Genomic DNA, 15535 nt, shown 5'->3' on the forward strand with positions numbered 1-15535 from the left:
CATGCCCTTCCACGAATCTTTCTAACATCTGAAACTTGGCAACACAGCCATCTATTCTATCATATAAGTCATTATATACAGCAAAAAAAAAGAAGTGATCCCAACACCGACCACTGTGGAACACCACTGGCCACTGGCAGGTAACCGGAAAAGGAGCATTTTATTCCCAATTGCTGCCTCTTACCAATCAGCCAATGACCTGACCATGTTAATAACATTCTAGTAATATCATGGGCTCTTACTTTTGTAATCAGCCATCTGTGTGGTAACTTGTCAAAGGCCTTCCTGACGTCCAGATAAACAAAATCCGCTGCATCCCATTTATCTATCCTACTTGTATTCTCCTCAAAGAATTCCAACAGGAAGACGTGAATTATTCAACGAGTAAATAAATAGACTAAGCTCAGAGATAGTGCTTAGCCGATGACGAATTATTTTGACACAACTAAAGCATCCATTTATCACTGACTGAAGAGTCGTGGAAGATTGAAGATTGTCACCATCCAGACTTTAGGTGATCCTAACCCTCTGTGCAATTCCCAATCTACAATACAAGGTCAGCAATATTCATTTGTTACTGAAAGCTTGGAGCCATAAAAATGTTATAAAATAAACATTTAACATTGAATCGGATAGAAAACCTGATTCATAAAGGTTTGGATACAGGAGGAAGTGGTTTATGATGAATGTTAAATTGTGTCAATGCTTAAAATAAGGGATAGCAAAAAATAAAGGCCTGAAAGAGGACCACAAGCTTTAGGTTTGGAGGCCATTGTGCCTCAATAACCCCGAGTTCTATGTTGTCTGGAGACAGGGGCTTCCGCTTTGGCTCTCGGCAGTATCAGCCGTACCAAATAGGTCAATAAGTAGAGGCCAGGCTAAGAGAGGTCCACGGGTCTGGGCGTTCAGCCAAGGGATAACAACTCTGACTGGTAAGACCAAACTGCTCCAGAAACAGCAATGAAGAATTATTCTAGATCTGAGTGTAAGGCTTCTCCTCAGTCTCCACGTGGGATGTGTACTGGACTGCACTGAAACCCAAGAGGAAGCTACTGACATGGTGAAGAAAGCCCTGACCACGGCCAGAGAAGGAAGACATTTATTTCTGCCCTAACTGTCAGTAGTGTAATTGGCAGAAAATATAAATATAATAGTTGCACTTGGACTTTTAGCATTTTTCATTCTCAAATTATAACAGCTCAGAAGTGGTAGTCGGATGCAGCAAATTGAAGTACTTTATTACACAGAAGGAAACAACTCCAATGTCATGATGAACATCCTCTTATCATTAGTCGTGTGCTCTGAATCATTCATCAGGAAATGCTGATGGATATTTGCCATACACACACATACTCATTGCAGAAATCAAAATCATATTTCTGGAGGTGTATTTCCTTAGCATCAGCTTGGCTTACAATTGAGACTGGATACAATTGGAAAGGAAGCTGAAATGTTTTCTCTGGAACACCAGAGACTGAGGCGGGATCAGATAAAAGTTTATAAGATTAAAAGAGGGACAGATAGATTAGACAGGGAGTATCTGTTTCCCGTGGTTGAAATGTCAAATACCAAAGGGCAGGCATCTAGAGTGAGAAGGCATGGGTTCAAGGGGCACATGAGAGGTAGGCTTTTGACTCAGAGAGTTGTGGATGACTGGAATGCATTGTTCTTACGAGCTCTTAACAGATCTTTACTTACCAAACGGTTGCATGCTGTGTTCTGGACAGCTATGTGGGAATATGCATCTCAGACTTTCGCACATATTTTCCTGTGAATTGACAAGAAACAAAGAACAGTGAATTCAGCTTGCAGCTCCGTTATCTCAGACTATTGACTTTGTTGCCCATGGAAGAATTCCACAGCATGCTTTCTGGAGTGCTGTTGCACTGAAAAGGGTTCAGGTATGAGGACAGGTGACAGAAAATAGTTGAGAGAATAACACACGCCAATCCTCATGGAGGGATCAGAAATTAAATGAGGGAGGTAAGTTCCTGGGTGTGAAAATATCCGAGGACCTAACCTGGACCCAACATATTTATGCTGTTGTAAAGAAGGTATTTCGGCGGCTATATTTCAATAGAAATTTGAGTAGATTTTGAATGTCACCAAAAACGCTATACTTTCTTGGAAGCTTGACAAAATTTGACATGTTAGCTGAAACATTTACAAATTTCCACAGTTGTATGTTAGAGAGTATATTGACTGGTTTTCTCGTGGCCTGATATGGAAGCATCAATGCCATTGTACGGAAAAGCCTGTCAGTAGTAGTAAATATGGCCCAGTCCGTCATTGGTAAACCAAACCCACTAATCCCTCCTACCTACACCATGTCCAAATCCCTCCATCTTCCTGCATCAGATCACCTCTCAGTCTCTGGAGTTGCAGTGAAAACAACTATTTTATTACCCCTCTTGTGATAGTACACACCCTTTAACTGAGGCAGCATCCTGGTAAACATACTCTGCACCCTCTACTGAGCCTCCACATCCTTCCAAGTGTGGGGCCACCGGAACTTTATGCAGTGATCCTGACGTGGCCCAACGAGAGTTTTACCAAGTTGGAACATGAATTTTGAACTCAGTACCTGGACAAATAAATGAAAGCATTCTGTAAGCTTCTCTGAAGCAACATATCAACCTGTGTAGCTACATTCAATTAGCAATGAATGGGGATGCCATGATCTCTGCTCAGCAACACTCTAAAAGACCTTGTCCATAACAGAGTTCTGTCTCTTTGCATTTGCCCTGCAGAGTTGCAGTTCCTCACATTTCTCTGGGTCAAATTCCATCTGCCATTTCTCAGCCTATATCTGCAACTGATCTATATTTTGTTGTATTTATTGCCACTCCCTTGTACTATCCACAGCTCCGTCAATCCTGGTATCATCTGCTAATTTATTAACGAATCCATCTACATCTTCATCCAGGACATCTAGAGACATTACAAGCAGCAGAGGGCCCATAATAGATCGCTGTGAAACTCCACTAATCGAAGACCTCCAGCTCCAATGTTTTCCTTCAACCACTCCTCCTGTCTCTTATGCGAAAGCCAGTACTGACTCCAAACAGCCAATTCCCTGCCAACCACATGCATCTGAATTTTCCGGATTACCATCCAAAAAGACTTTGCCCAGCGCCTGAGTAAAATCAATGTAGATACATGCACTGCCTACCCTTATCAAGCTCTATGTAAATAGCTTCTATTTGGATAAACAAGTTTGCCAAGAATAATCAATTGAAGGTGACCATGAACAAACAGGTCCTGACTCAGTGTCGTCAGTTGGGGGTCGTATGTCCTCACTGTCCCTGGGATCAAATCCACATATTTAGACATCAAAGTTAACACTATTGCTGCCAGAAGAAGTGAGAAACAAGATACACTTAAACATCATCCATAACATTTCCAATCTGTTGAACCCATTTCCCTGCAATTTAGTGAAAGACTGTCTATAGCCGTAGTTATGTGACTTGTCAGGACCTCAGTCCGATCATGATTCAGCTGTACCCTGTCCAATCAAATCATCTCCATTCCTCCCCAAAAGTGGGACCAAAGTATCATGAATATCAACAATCTTCCTCCAGTCTTTGAGGCACACTTTTAACTCCCTAATCTAATTGATCCTGTAACAAGCGCACGCACTTTACATAACAATGCAGAGTATATTAACCTTTTGATTCTGATTCCTATATTTATTTCTCAGCTGCTTAGCAGTCACTTTTCAGTGGTTATCCTATTTGCTGGACTCACCTGGACCAGGACCACTGATCATTTTTTTTCGCCCACCCCCAATTCCTCCGCAGTTCAGATGTGATGCCCCAAATCTATTATTTACTTATTTATTGAGATGCAAGATGGAACAAGGACTTCCATCCCCTCAAGCTGCGCCACCTAGTAAACCAAGGTACAAGCTGTGTAATCACAGGACAATTTGTAATGATCAATTCCCAAGCCTATCGGTCTTTGAACCGTGAAAAGAAACTCGATCAGTCGGGAATATCCCAAGCTTTCCACTCAGTGGATGTAAAGAGACTCGAGCATGATGGGACTGGAATTGTTCTCCAAACTCCGGAACGTCCCAGTCGCCCCACTCTTTAAGAAATGTGAAAGGCAGAAGATAGCAAACAAGGGGCCAGATAATCAGACTTTAGTGGTAGGGACGATGTTGGAGTTGATTGTAAAGGATGTGGTTTAGGGATTCTGGGAGGCACGAATAGCTTGTCGGAGGCATGGTTTCCTTGAGAAAACCTTGCCTGACTAATCTGTTGGAATTCTTTGATGAAAGAAAAAAATAAGATAGACAAATATGTTGATGTTGTGTCGATGTAGATACGTTGATGTTGTGGACATAGATTTTCAGAAGGCTTTTCACAAGCTGCCACACATAAGGCTGTTTAATAAACTATAAACCCATGGTATTATTGAAAAGATACCCGCACGGATTCAAGAAGTGCTGCTTAGCAGGAGGAAAAGAGCGGGGAGAATGGGATCCTTTTCTGATTCATTACCCTGACTATTGGTGTTCCTCATGGCTTTGTGTTGTGACCAATTTTTTTTTATTATATGAGAATGATTTGAATGATGGGATTGATGGACCTGATGGAATTGATGGCCTTGTTGCAAAGTTTGCAGACGATACAAAGATAAGTGAATCGGCAGGTAGATTTGAAAGAATAGGGAAGATACAGAAGAATTCGATACATTAAGGGAATGGTCAAATAAGTGGCAGATGAATCCAATGTTGAGAGGTTTATGGTTGTAAACTTTGTTAGAAGAAATAAAAGTTTTACTGCTTTCTAAATGGAAATAAATCATAAAAATCTGAAGTGCAAAAGCATTTGGGATTCCTGTGCAGCATTTGAAAACTTAATTTGTTGGTTGATTCTGTGGTCAGGAAGGTAAATGCCGTGTAAAATTTTATTTCAAGAGAATCAGAATATAAAACCGAGGATTGAATGTCTTGTAATATGAAGAGCATTTAGAACATAGAACATGGAAAACTTCCTGCACAATGCAGGTCCTTTGGCCCACAATGGTTTACCGAACATTTTTTTGAATTTCGAATTTACCCCGGATTACACATAGCCCTCTATTTTTTTCTAAACTCCATGTTCCATCCCAGGAGTCTCTTCAAATACCCTATTGTATCCTCCTGCACCATTCCACCATCTCATCACTCACCGCTTAAAATACTTACCCCTGACATCTCCTCTGTATCTACTTCCAAACACCTTCAAAATGTGCCCTCACACATTAGCCTTTTCAGCCCTGGGATAAGACCTCTGACTATCTGCACAAACAATGCCCCTGATCATCTTATACACCTCTATTATGTCAACACTCATCCTTCGTTGCTCTGAGAAGAAAAGGACAAGATCATTCAATCTATTCTCAATGGGCATGCTCCTCACTACCGGGACCATCCTCGTAAATCTCCTCTGCACCCTCTCTGTAGTCTCCACATTCTTCCTTTTGTACAGCGACCAGAACTGGACACAGTATTCCAAGTGGGGTCTGACAGGGGTACTATATAGCTGCAATATTAACCTCTCGGCTCTTGATCTCAATCCCACAGTTGGTGAAGGACAATGCACCGTATGTCTCATCAACTACAGTCAACCTGAACAGCAGCTTTGAGTGTCTTATGGACTTGGACCCCAAGATCCCTCTGTTCCTCCACACTGCCAAAATTTTACTATTAATACTATATTCTGACATCATAATTCACCTACCAAAATGAACCACCTCACATTATCTTTGTTGAACTCCATCTGCCAACTCTCAGCCCAGTTTTGCACCATATCAATGTTCTGCTGTGAAATCTGACAGCTTTCCACACTATCCACAACACCCCCAACCTCTGTGACATCAGCAAATTTACTAAATCCTCTTCCACTTCCTCATGTAGACCATTTATAAAAATCAGAATGAGAAAGGCGTCCAGAACAGGTCCCTGAGGCACACCACTGGTCGCCGACCTCTATGCAGAATATGACCCGTTTAAAATCACACTTTTCCACCTGTGGGCAAGCTAGTTCTGGATGCTCAAAGCAATTTCCCTTGGATCCCATGCCTGCTTAGTTTCTCCATAAGCTTTCCATGGGATATCATATGAATTGCATTACTAAAGTCCATATACACTACGTTTTCCGCTCTACCTTCATCAATATATTTAGTTACATCCTCAAAAAATTCAATCAGACTCGTAAGGCACAACCTTCTTTGACAAAGCCATGCTTTTAATTTATAATCATATTATACCTCTCCATGTGTTTATAAATTCGACCTCACGGGATCTCTACACCAAAGTACTAACCATCAACTGAAGTAAGACTCACTGGTCTTCAATTTCCTGGGCTAACTCTACTTCCTTTGTTGAATAATGGAACAAGATCTGCAACACTCCAATCCTCCGGAACTACTTCTGTCCCCATTCATGAAGCAAATATCATTGCCATGGGCTCCACCACTCGCCTTCCACAGTCGCCTGTGTTCCATTCACACGTATCCCCCGGCACTCTTTATTGGTCCTATTCTCTCACGTCTTATCCCCTTGCTATTCCTGTCATTGTAGAATGCCTTGGGGTTTTCCTTTATCCTGCTCATCAATCCTTCACCTGGCCGCTTCTGGCCTCAATCTTCTAGATCTCAATCATTATCTAGTCTTTCCCACCTTTCATGAGCTTTTGCTCTCCTCTTGATTAGATTTACAACAGCATTTGTACCCCATGGTTCCTGTCCCGTACGATCCTCTCCCTGTCTCATTAGAACACATCTCTTCAGGAATCCACACAAACATCCACTGAACATTTACCACATTTCTGCCATACATTTCCTGATAACATCTGCTCCCAATTCAAGCTTCCACGTTCCTACCGGACAGCATGATATTTCCCCCTACTCTTATTAAACGTTTTCCTAACTTATCTGTTCCTATCCCTCTCCAATGTCATGGTAAAGGAGATAGAATTGTGATCTCTATCTCCAAAATGCTCTACCACTGAGAGACCTGACACCTGACTAGGCTCATTTCCCAATACTCGATCAAGTACAGCCTCTCCTCATGTAGGCTTATCGTCATATTTTGGCAAGAAACTTTCCTGAACCCACCTAACAATGCCACTCCATCTAAACCCATTGCTCGATGGAGATGCTAATTAATATTTGGGAAATTAAAATCGCCCACTAAGTCAACCCTGTTATTATTGCATCTTTGATGTCCCGGTCATCTGAGTCACAGGGGCAGACTCTGTGTCAGAAGTGCCACCATAGTTGCTTCCCCCATAGACTGTCTCCCCCCAACAGTACTCTGCATTGTTTTCAAAGCATTTTCATAGCACCAGACATGTTAGACTGCCACCAACATAATAGTACCCTAACCCCATAACCAACATTTCTACTTCATATCCAAGATCCACAAACCCGCCTGTTTCAATGAATTTCTCCCAAAGCCATGAACAGTGAGATCTCTTCCTAAAGGTAAATGCCTTTTCAAAATACACTTGGCCTCTGTTTGTTAACCCTGATTTTTCCAGAGCCCAATTTATACTCAAAAGTATCAGAGGCAAAGTGGATCTACCTCAGTCTGCACAGGTGAATTTGACTTTCCTCCACTTCTGTAATTTGTGCATTGTTAACCTGCACCGATAAATACACCAGCTCAACAGGTTCAGTAACTCAAGTTCAAGTACAGACAACCAAATAAAGAAATGTTCCTCCAAACCATGGTGCACTCAGAAAACATATACCCACAAAGCACAGCACATAAAACACACCATTATCACAAATAAATGGCTAAAATAAAATTCACAATACATGCAGTGGGGAGCACGGGTGAATTGTAAAGAGTAAACAGTAAACAATAAACAGCTCACATTGCTCGTGATGAGACCTTGGTGGTGCGAGGATATTTATTAGGTTCTCAGCCTGAGGGAAGAAGCTGTTACCCAGTCGGCAGTCTGATGCTCCAGCATTTAATTCCTAAAGATTGTGGGTGTCAAAGAGATTGGCGGATGTGTGGTACGAGACCTGAACAAATTCAACTTTGTTATTTCACTAATGCTGCCCTCAAACGTTGTTAACATTCATTCTGTCTTTGTTCCTTGAGCGTGTCCTGTCAACCAGCCAGTCCAGAATTTTTGTTGTCATGGAGAATGGCTGAGAACAGAAGCAGTTCTTGCAGTCTCCATTTCTCTAAGTTCATCTTTCTTCCTCTATGATACGTCAGTCTTCCATCAGCTGAATAACAGAACTGAGCAGCAACAAGATAAGCAAGGCCACATGTTCGACAGGCACCAGTAGAACACACAAAGGGTGAAATATACATTGATCAATTTGTATTTTTTACGACTGCACATAAAATATATTGGAATACGATGCACAGTTTCGATGTAAGTGAACAATTGGTGAGGTGTAGAAGAGGATATTTTAGGTCCGAATGTAAATGTCTGGGTCAATACGAGTGGCATTCAGATCTGTCACTGAAAGGGTAGCGATGAGCGTACTGGAAATATAGGTGCAGCAGATAAACACCAGTAACATTTTTAAACCTGATGTGGATGTAAGGCAAAGAACACCATGAATCTATCAAGTTCAGACAGTGACCAGCCTCTGATCTCTGCTGGACAGTGGAACAGGTTTAGTAGTCCCACAGGAAACACTGAGATTCTAAAGTGTTTGAGATTATCACTCATCATTCACTCAAAATCTACATTATGCAAGCTGTCCTCTTACTACAATTGTTCTCTGGAGAACCTGCTCAGCATGGCCTACGACAATTCATCTGGGTATGTTTCCATCTTGGCACACAGACACTTCATAACGCCAGTCCATGCCAGCCCGAAAGCTGAGTGCTGCTTACTATATATAAAGTCACACTCGATAACGGAGTCAGCTTACAGGGGAGCTGGAAGCACTAGTGACAGTAGATCAGTTTGTCAATTGATCCTCTGCACTGGTTTGCCAGCTGACTGCACATCAGCTGGACTCGAAGAGCACAGGGCCAGTTCCAGAGCGAGCTGCTGCTCTGCTGACATCGGCAATCAGTGAGGAGCTTTTTCCACAAACTCAGTGTTAAAGATTCATCGGCTGAAAACACATGTCCACTATTACAAAAAGAAAATAATCTGAACTACTTAATAAAATAGATTTGGAGAAATATACTGCACAGAAAACAGGCACTTCAGCCAAACACATCCACTCTGAGCAAGTTACCTGAATGAGCTTCTTATTTGCCCTCAATGACCCTCTAAACCTTTCTAATCAATGCACATGTCCAAATGTCTTCTAAATGGTATAAACATGTCTATTAACTTAGTTTGTACTTAGTAAATCTGAGATGAATTTAGCCAGGGGATTTCCCAGCTTGTGAACTGGGAAGATCTGTGGAATGTCACTCTCTCTTTTTGGACTCTATGGAAAGTCTATGGTGGAGCACAGGGGCCGTCGGCTGAGTCCAATGCAGGATTTACAGTTGTCCAGTTATGGGGATTTCCCTCCACGGATACGTATTAGTCGCAATTAGAGATCAGACTTGACATCTGTTGCACAAAGACCAGCTCGTTCAATTCATACAAAGTCTGCAGGGTAACATAGTATTCCTCAGCTGACGAGAAATAAATCTCAATAATTTATTCACGATGCCTGATGACCTACCTTTTTCCCTTCAGGAGCTGGGGTTTGGATTCAAAGATATTAAGTGGTGTAAAGTGCTGACCACTGATTTGCTACGTGGAAGTGGGTGAGATGCTTCTGCATTGACAGAAAAGCTGATGTCATCCTGTTACATATTCCGGCAACAATGAATATATGAGTTCGGCAAGGGGTTCTGTATAACAAATAACACGTTTATTAAACACAGAAAACAAACCCCCCAAAAGTAACCAAACACTAACGTAACCGGAAACAGCTGTTGTGCGGCAGCTCAAACAGTCCTTAAAGCGATATTGCAAAAACAGTTCTTTAAAGTAGTATTGCCAAAAGTTCGATGTGCTCACAGTTCAGCTAAAAGGAGAGACTTTATAAGACTATTTAAATTTTCTTTCACGTCGCTTCACCTCGATACCCGATGTCGAACTTCTCCCACGACGAATTTCAAAACGGAACGGCTTAAAGGCACTGACCTTTCCTTTATCGCACTGTCCTCAATCTCCTGCTTTCCCGCAGAGATTAACACGTGAACAGTCCACGAAATCCTTTCGAATAAGGATTAAATAAGGTCGAACCCGTTTCACCGTCGAAGTAGATCCTCCTCGATCTTCGATCTTCACTCTCCACTGATTTCGGAACTAGCAGTATTTCAAGAACCTGCTGGCAATGATCTTTTAAACTTTTGGCATTTGATAAAACTTCACCCTTCAGCTAAACTGCGTCATCCCATTAAATCACGCAGTGGCATGAAATCAACTTGACAAATCCAGCCACGAGCTGTCCCTCCTCACAGGGTGGAGTCTTCCTTTTATAACCAGTTAAAAAAAAAACTGTCACATGATCTCTACTGGTGGGAAACTGACGTTATTTCACCATCACAAGACCATTACCTCAAGTCCAGTACAGCTTCAACCCCTGTCAAGTGACAAGGGCACCACTGTCATGTCACGAGTACGTAACCATCCATTCAGGGAATATACTGTTTTTAACTTTCCATTTGTTTTACAGTACCCAGTGAAAAGCATCCACTTCATGTGACAGAAGCCATAACAGATCATAAGTCTGTTGGTTATTCAAACTCTATCTGGAGACCTAATAGAGAAATCCCATCCTTACCCATTCTGGTTTTTCTTCACTCTCATCCCTACATCTAGACTCCTGACTCTTATCTGCCTCCTGACAAGCCTTTTGATAGTATCAAGTCTCCAGGAGCTTGTCAGGACGGGGACAGGATTGGACCCAAATGCAGAACGCAGGCACTGAAGTACTAGGGGTAGGACAGGATGGGGATGCCATGGCATGCAGGGGCTTATGCAGGCGGGGCTGGATCCCCGATTTCGTGATAGGGCAGGAGGATCCCAGAGCTCGTGGCGGGCCGCATGGATCCCGGGCAGGGCCACCTCCCAGGCTAAAAACACGGAGGCATCTGCAAGGAGCGGACACCTGGGCAGGTGCGGGGCACAACCCTTAGTGAGTAATGGGTGGAAAGGGCAGAATCCCCACCGGGCAGCGGCAGTCCAGCCAGTCCTGCCCGAGGAAGGCAAGGAATCAGAAGAAAGTTGGGTCCAGGGAGAGCAGTAGGGCTACCATGATACACCGGTTTATTGGGAAGGGCAACCGACAGCGTGACAGCGCAGGCAAGGCGACTAAGGCGGAACAGCGGGACCAGCGCACAGGAGAGAAGCAGTGGAACAAGACCAACCGGACAGAACAGATGCAGAAGAGGCCGGCAACCAGGGCAAAACAGGATTCCGAGCAGGCCGGCAACCAGGGAAAGAGCAGAATTCAGAGCCGGCAGCCCAGGTACAGATCGGGTAAAACCGGCTTCGGAGTAGGACAACCCACACCCAGGCTCAGTCCGCGAGTCCCTTATAAACACCTGCCCCCTATTAGGCGACAGCTGTCCCTCCTTAAGTCAAGACGATTCAATAGCTCCGGGTGACAGGAGGGCTGGCTGGAGGAAGAGAAGAGTGCTTAGATTCATGGTACTTTGCTTCCACTATTGGGGAAGGATGGAGATGATTTGATTGGACAGGTTCCAGCTGAAACATGCTAGGTCTGAAGTCCTGACAAATCACATAACTAGGGCTGTGGACTGTATTTCACTAAATAGCAGGGAAGTCGGTTCAACAGATTGGAATTGGAATGTTTTTATTATTGCCATAGGTACCGCAATAGTGAATGTTTTGCATGTGTACCCTTGAGACAAATCAAATCATATCGTTACACAGTGTAATGAGGTAGGATAAGGTAAAACATTAATAATGCAGAAGGTGTAGAATAATGTGCTGAATAATTACAATAGAATTAAGGAAAAGTATGGATGAAATAATAGCATCCATGACATCACTGACGAGCGCTGCCTCAAAAAGGCAGCATCCATCATGAGGGACCGCCACCACCCAGGACATGCCTTCTTCCCATTTCTACCATCATGGAGGAGGTACAGGAGCCTGAAGGCACACACTCAATGGTTCAGCGACAGCCTCTTCCCATCTGACATCGGATTTCTTACTTATTTAACTTTTTTATACTATTTTTATAGAAATCTCACTGTGATTTACTGGTTTTATTATAATGTATTACGATGTACTTCTCGAGCATAACAAATTTCAAGACATATAGCAGTGATATTAAACCTAATTCTTTTTGTGAATATTAAAGAGGATACAAAGAGTACTTTTACAGATGTATAAACAGTAAAAGAGAGTGTAGAATGGATATTGGACCTCTGGGAAATGACACTGGAGAAGTTGTCAGATACACTGAAACGGCAGAGAACTGTACACGTACTTTGTGTCAGTCTCCAATGTTTTCCGTCATGAAGAGATGCTAGAAATTGAAGCCTGGGCGGCATTGAGTATCATCACTTTTAATAAGGAGATATTGCTTGGAGAGTTGTAAATCCTGACGGTGGATGGACAAGACACCACGGATTCGCAAAAAGAGGCTGAAGCGATTGTGAAGGCATTCATAGTGCAAGAATAATTAGTCAGGAATTGCTCCCTGTGACCGGGAAATCACAAATGTCACTCTACTCCTGAGGAACACAGGAAGGAAAAAGATAGGAAATTATTGGTTGCTGACCAAGATTGCAGTGGACGGTGCAATTTGAGAGTCCATGCTACGGATGAGGTATAAGTGCATCTTGGTTCTTACTTCTCCTAACAGTAAGAGTGTTCACTTTGATTTTGTAAATATGTGGATTTCATCTCCAGGCACAGTGAGTATATAAGATCCCCATTTGAATACACTAAGATATGAACTGTTTGTTCATAGTCACAGTGCATTGATTAATCTTCACAAACATGTTTATCCAAATATTTGCGCCATTGCAAAATACTCCATTTGAGGTTGTTCCCCTCCCTGAATCACAATATATAGGGGACAACCACCGAAATCTGATACAGCAGGTCAACGAAAGCAACTTAGATTTCTTCGTTACAGGTAAATCTGATTTGTCTGAGTCTTTCTGAAATAATTATTGACAAGCATTAAATGGAGATGGCTTCATTGGTAAATTGGCAGATGATGAAACAATTGATGGAGCTGTGGATAGTGTGGAGAACTGGCAATAAATTTAGCAAAATGTAGATCAATTGCAGATATAGGCTGGGAAATGGCAAATGGAAATTGACCCAGATAAATGTGACGAATTGCACCTCAGTAAGGCAAACGCAAGACAGAACACTGTTATGGGCAAGGTCCTTTGGTGTTGTTGAGCAGAGAGATCATGGCATCCTAGTTCATTGCTAGTTCTAAGTAGCTACACAAGTTGGTATGTTGTTTAGAAATAGGCTTACAACATGCTTGCATTTATTATTCAAATAATTTAGCTCAATAGTCATGTTCCTACTTTGTAAGACTCTCGTTGGGCCACATCTGGATGACTGCATACAGTTCTGGTTGCCCCACACTTGGAAGGATGCGGAGGCTTTGGAGAGGGTGAAGAATATGTTTACCAGGATGCTGCTTCATTTAGAGAGTGTGTGCTATCACAGGAGGAGTAATAAAATGTTGTTTCCACTGGAGCTCCAAAGGCTGAGGGGTAATCTGATAGAGGATTGCAGGAAGATGGAGGGTATGGACATGGTATAGGCAGGAAGGATTAGTGTTTGGGTGTTTTTGATTTGCTTTATAGCTAGTTCATCACAACATTGTGGCCCAAATGGCCTGGTGCTGTGCTGTACTCGTCATTGTTCTATGTTCTCAAAGCATTTTCATAGCAAACTGACATGTTTGACTGTTACTTTGTAGCTGTTGGTTAAATCCTTTGCAATTTACAACTTGCTATTTCTAAACTCAAGGTAAAGATTCCAATTAGAATTTTAAATCTCTCACAATATCATTAAACATGTTGGCTCCTAAACTACACAAGCAGCAATGACGTTAAATTAGTTTCGACATTCCATGTTCATGAGATGTAGATGTTCTTCTGCACACCATTGATTTAGCATGTCGTAATTTGAGTTAATAGCACCTTTCTGTCACCTTAAACAGTCTGACATATCACAGAAACAAATATTTTCACCCATAGAACTGCCAAAGATCAGATGACTTATCTTTAAACGCTGGAATCTCTTGTACATGAAAGTCGCTGAAGGTTCTGAGATTCTCAAACCACCCTGCCTGGCACATGTGATCAATCCATGGTCAAGGTCACTAAGATGTCATTTCTCTTCTATGCTGATGTTTGGTCTCAACAGCAAATGAATCTCTTGACCATTCCAGAATGCTTTTATGCATTAAGTTACATCGAAAATTTTGGATGATGAGATATCGGCACTAACAAGTGTAATGGGATGTACGGGTGTCCATAATAAAATGGCCACTGAATGTATTATGCTCTGATTGGGCTGTCCTGAACCATTTCTCTGTCATTGAGGTATTTTAGAAGTAGAGTTTCTGATAAATTGAAAAAACAGCATCCAATCTCACTCATGCAGCAATGTTACGACAATGTGTTTGATAATGACACTGATAGAAAGGACAAGGACTGAACACCAGGGAGAACTTGCCCATCTTTTCCAAGGTACATGGAAATCACTCAAGAGGCTTTAACATCTCTGTCTGGATTGCTTCAGAGCTGCATTGAAATAGCATCCTAGAATTTGAACTGTTCACAAGATTGGACCTTGAACCCATTCTATAGCCTCAAGGGAAGAATCACACCACCTGGTCACACTTGACACTGATACGAACTCAGCATAAAAACAACTTTAGGGAAATGGAAAACAATCAGCTCAGCAAAGGCAGCAGTACAGGAACTTGCAGCTCATACGGAATGGAATCTAAATTCATACTCTCTGTGATTAAAGAAGAGAATAGTAATTTTAATGTTATTCTATGTACAATTGAAGGGTCTTCTAAAGTAGTCTTCAAGGCTACTAGAGTCTGTACTTCTGCAGATAATCTATTACCTTCAGTGACAGGTATCTGATTGTACAAGACAATATGTGGGAACTGAATTCAGCACAGATATACTATAGCCTATTGTTGAACACACACAACTTAAACTACAAAAATACAGTATTGCCTTTAAAACTGATCTGATTTACTGTCCCAGCTATCCAACGATAAGTCATTCTTGTCATATAGAAGTATGTCTGTATTCACTTTACCTGTATTCTCAGTTTTCTGAAATATTCTACCTCTCAATTTGTAGTTTCCAAAAGTCATAGGAGCAGAATTAGGCCATTTAAACCCAAAGGGTTTGCCCCACCATTCCATTTTGGCTGATTTATTATCCCTCTCAACCCCATTTGCTTCCCCTGGTCAGGAACCTTTCACAAACATACTAATGAATAATCTATCAATCTCCACTTTACACATCCCCAATCACTTAGCTTCACAGCTGTCTGTGGCAAGCAATTCCACAGATTCACCACCT

General features: G+C 42.1%; 1 long non-coding RNA gene across 1 annotated transcript in view; it reads left to right on the forward strand.

Annotated features, from left to right (window-relative positions):
- Positions 1-15535, forward strand: part of LOC132389697 (uncharacterized) — a 34261-nt gene that overhangs the window by 11314 nt on the left and 7412 nt on the right. The window lies entirely within an intron of this gene.

This window comes from Hypanus sabinus, unplaced genomic scaffold (genome assembly GCF_030144855.1).
Source record: "Hypanus sabinus isolate sHypSab1 unplaced genomic scaffold, sHypSab1.hap1 scaffold_630, whole genome shotgun sequence".
Classification (NCBI taxonomy): domain Eukaryota; kingdom Metazoa; phylum Chordata; class Chondrichthyes; order Myliobatiformes; family Dasyatidae; genus Hypanus; species Hypanus sabinus.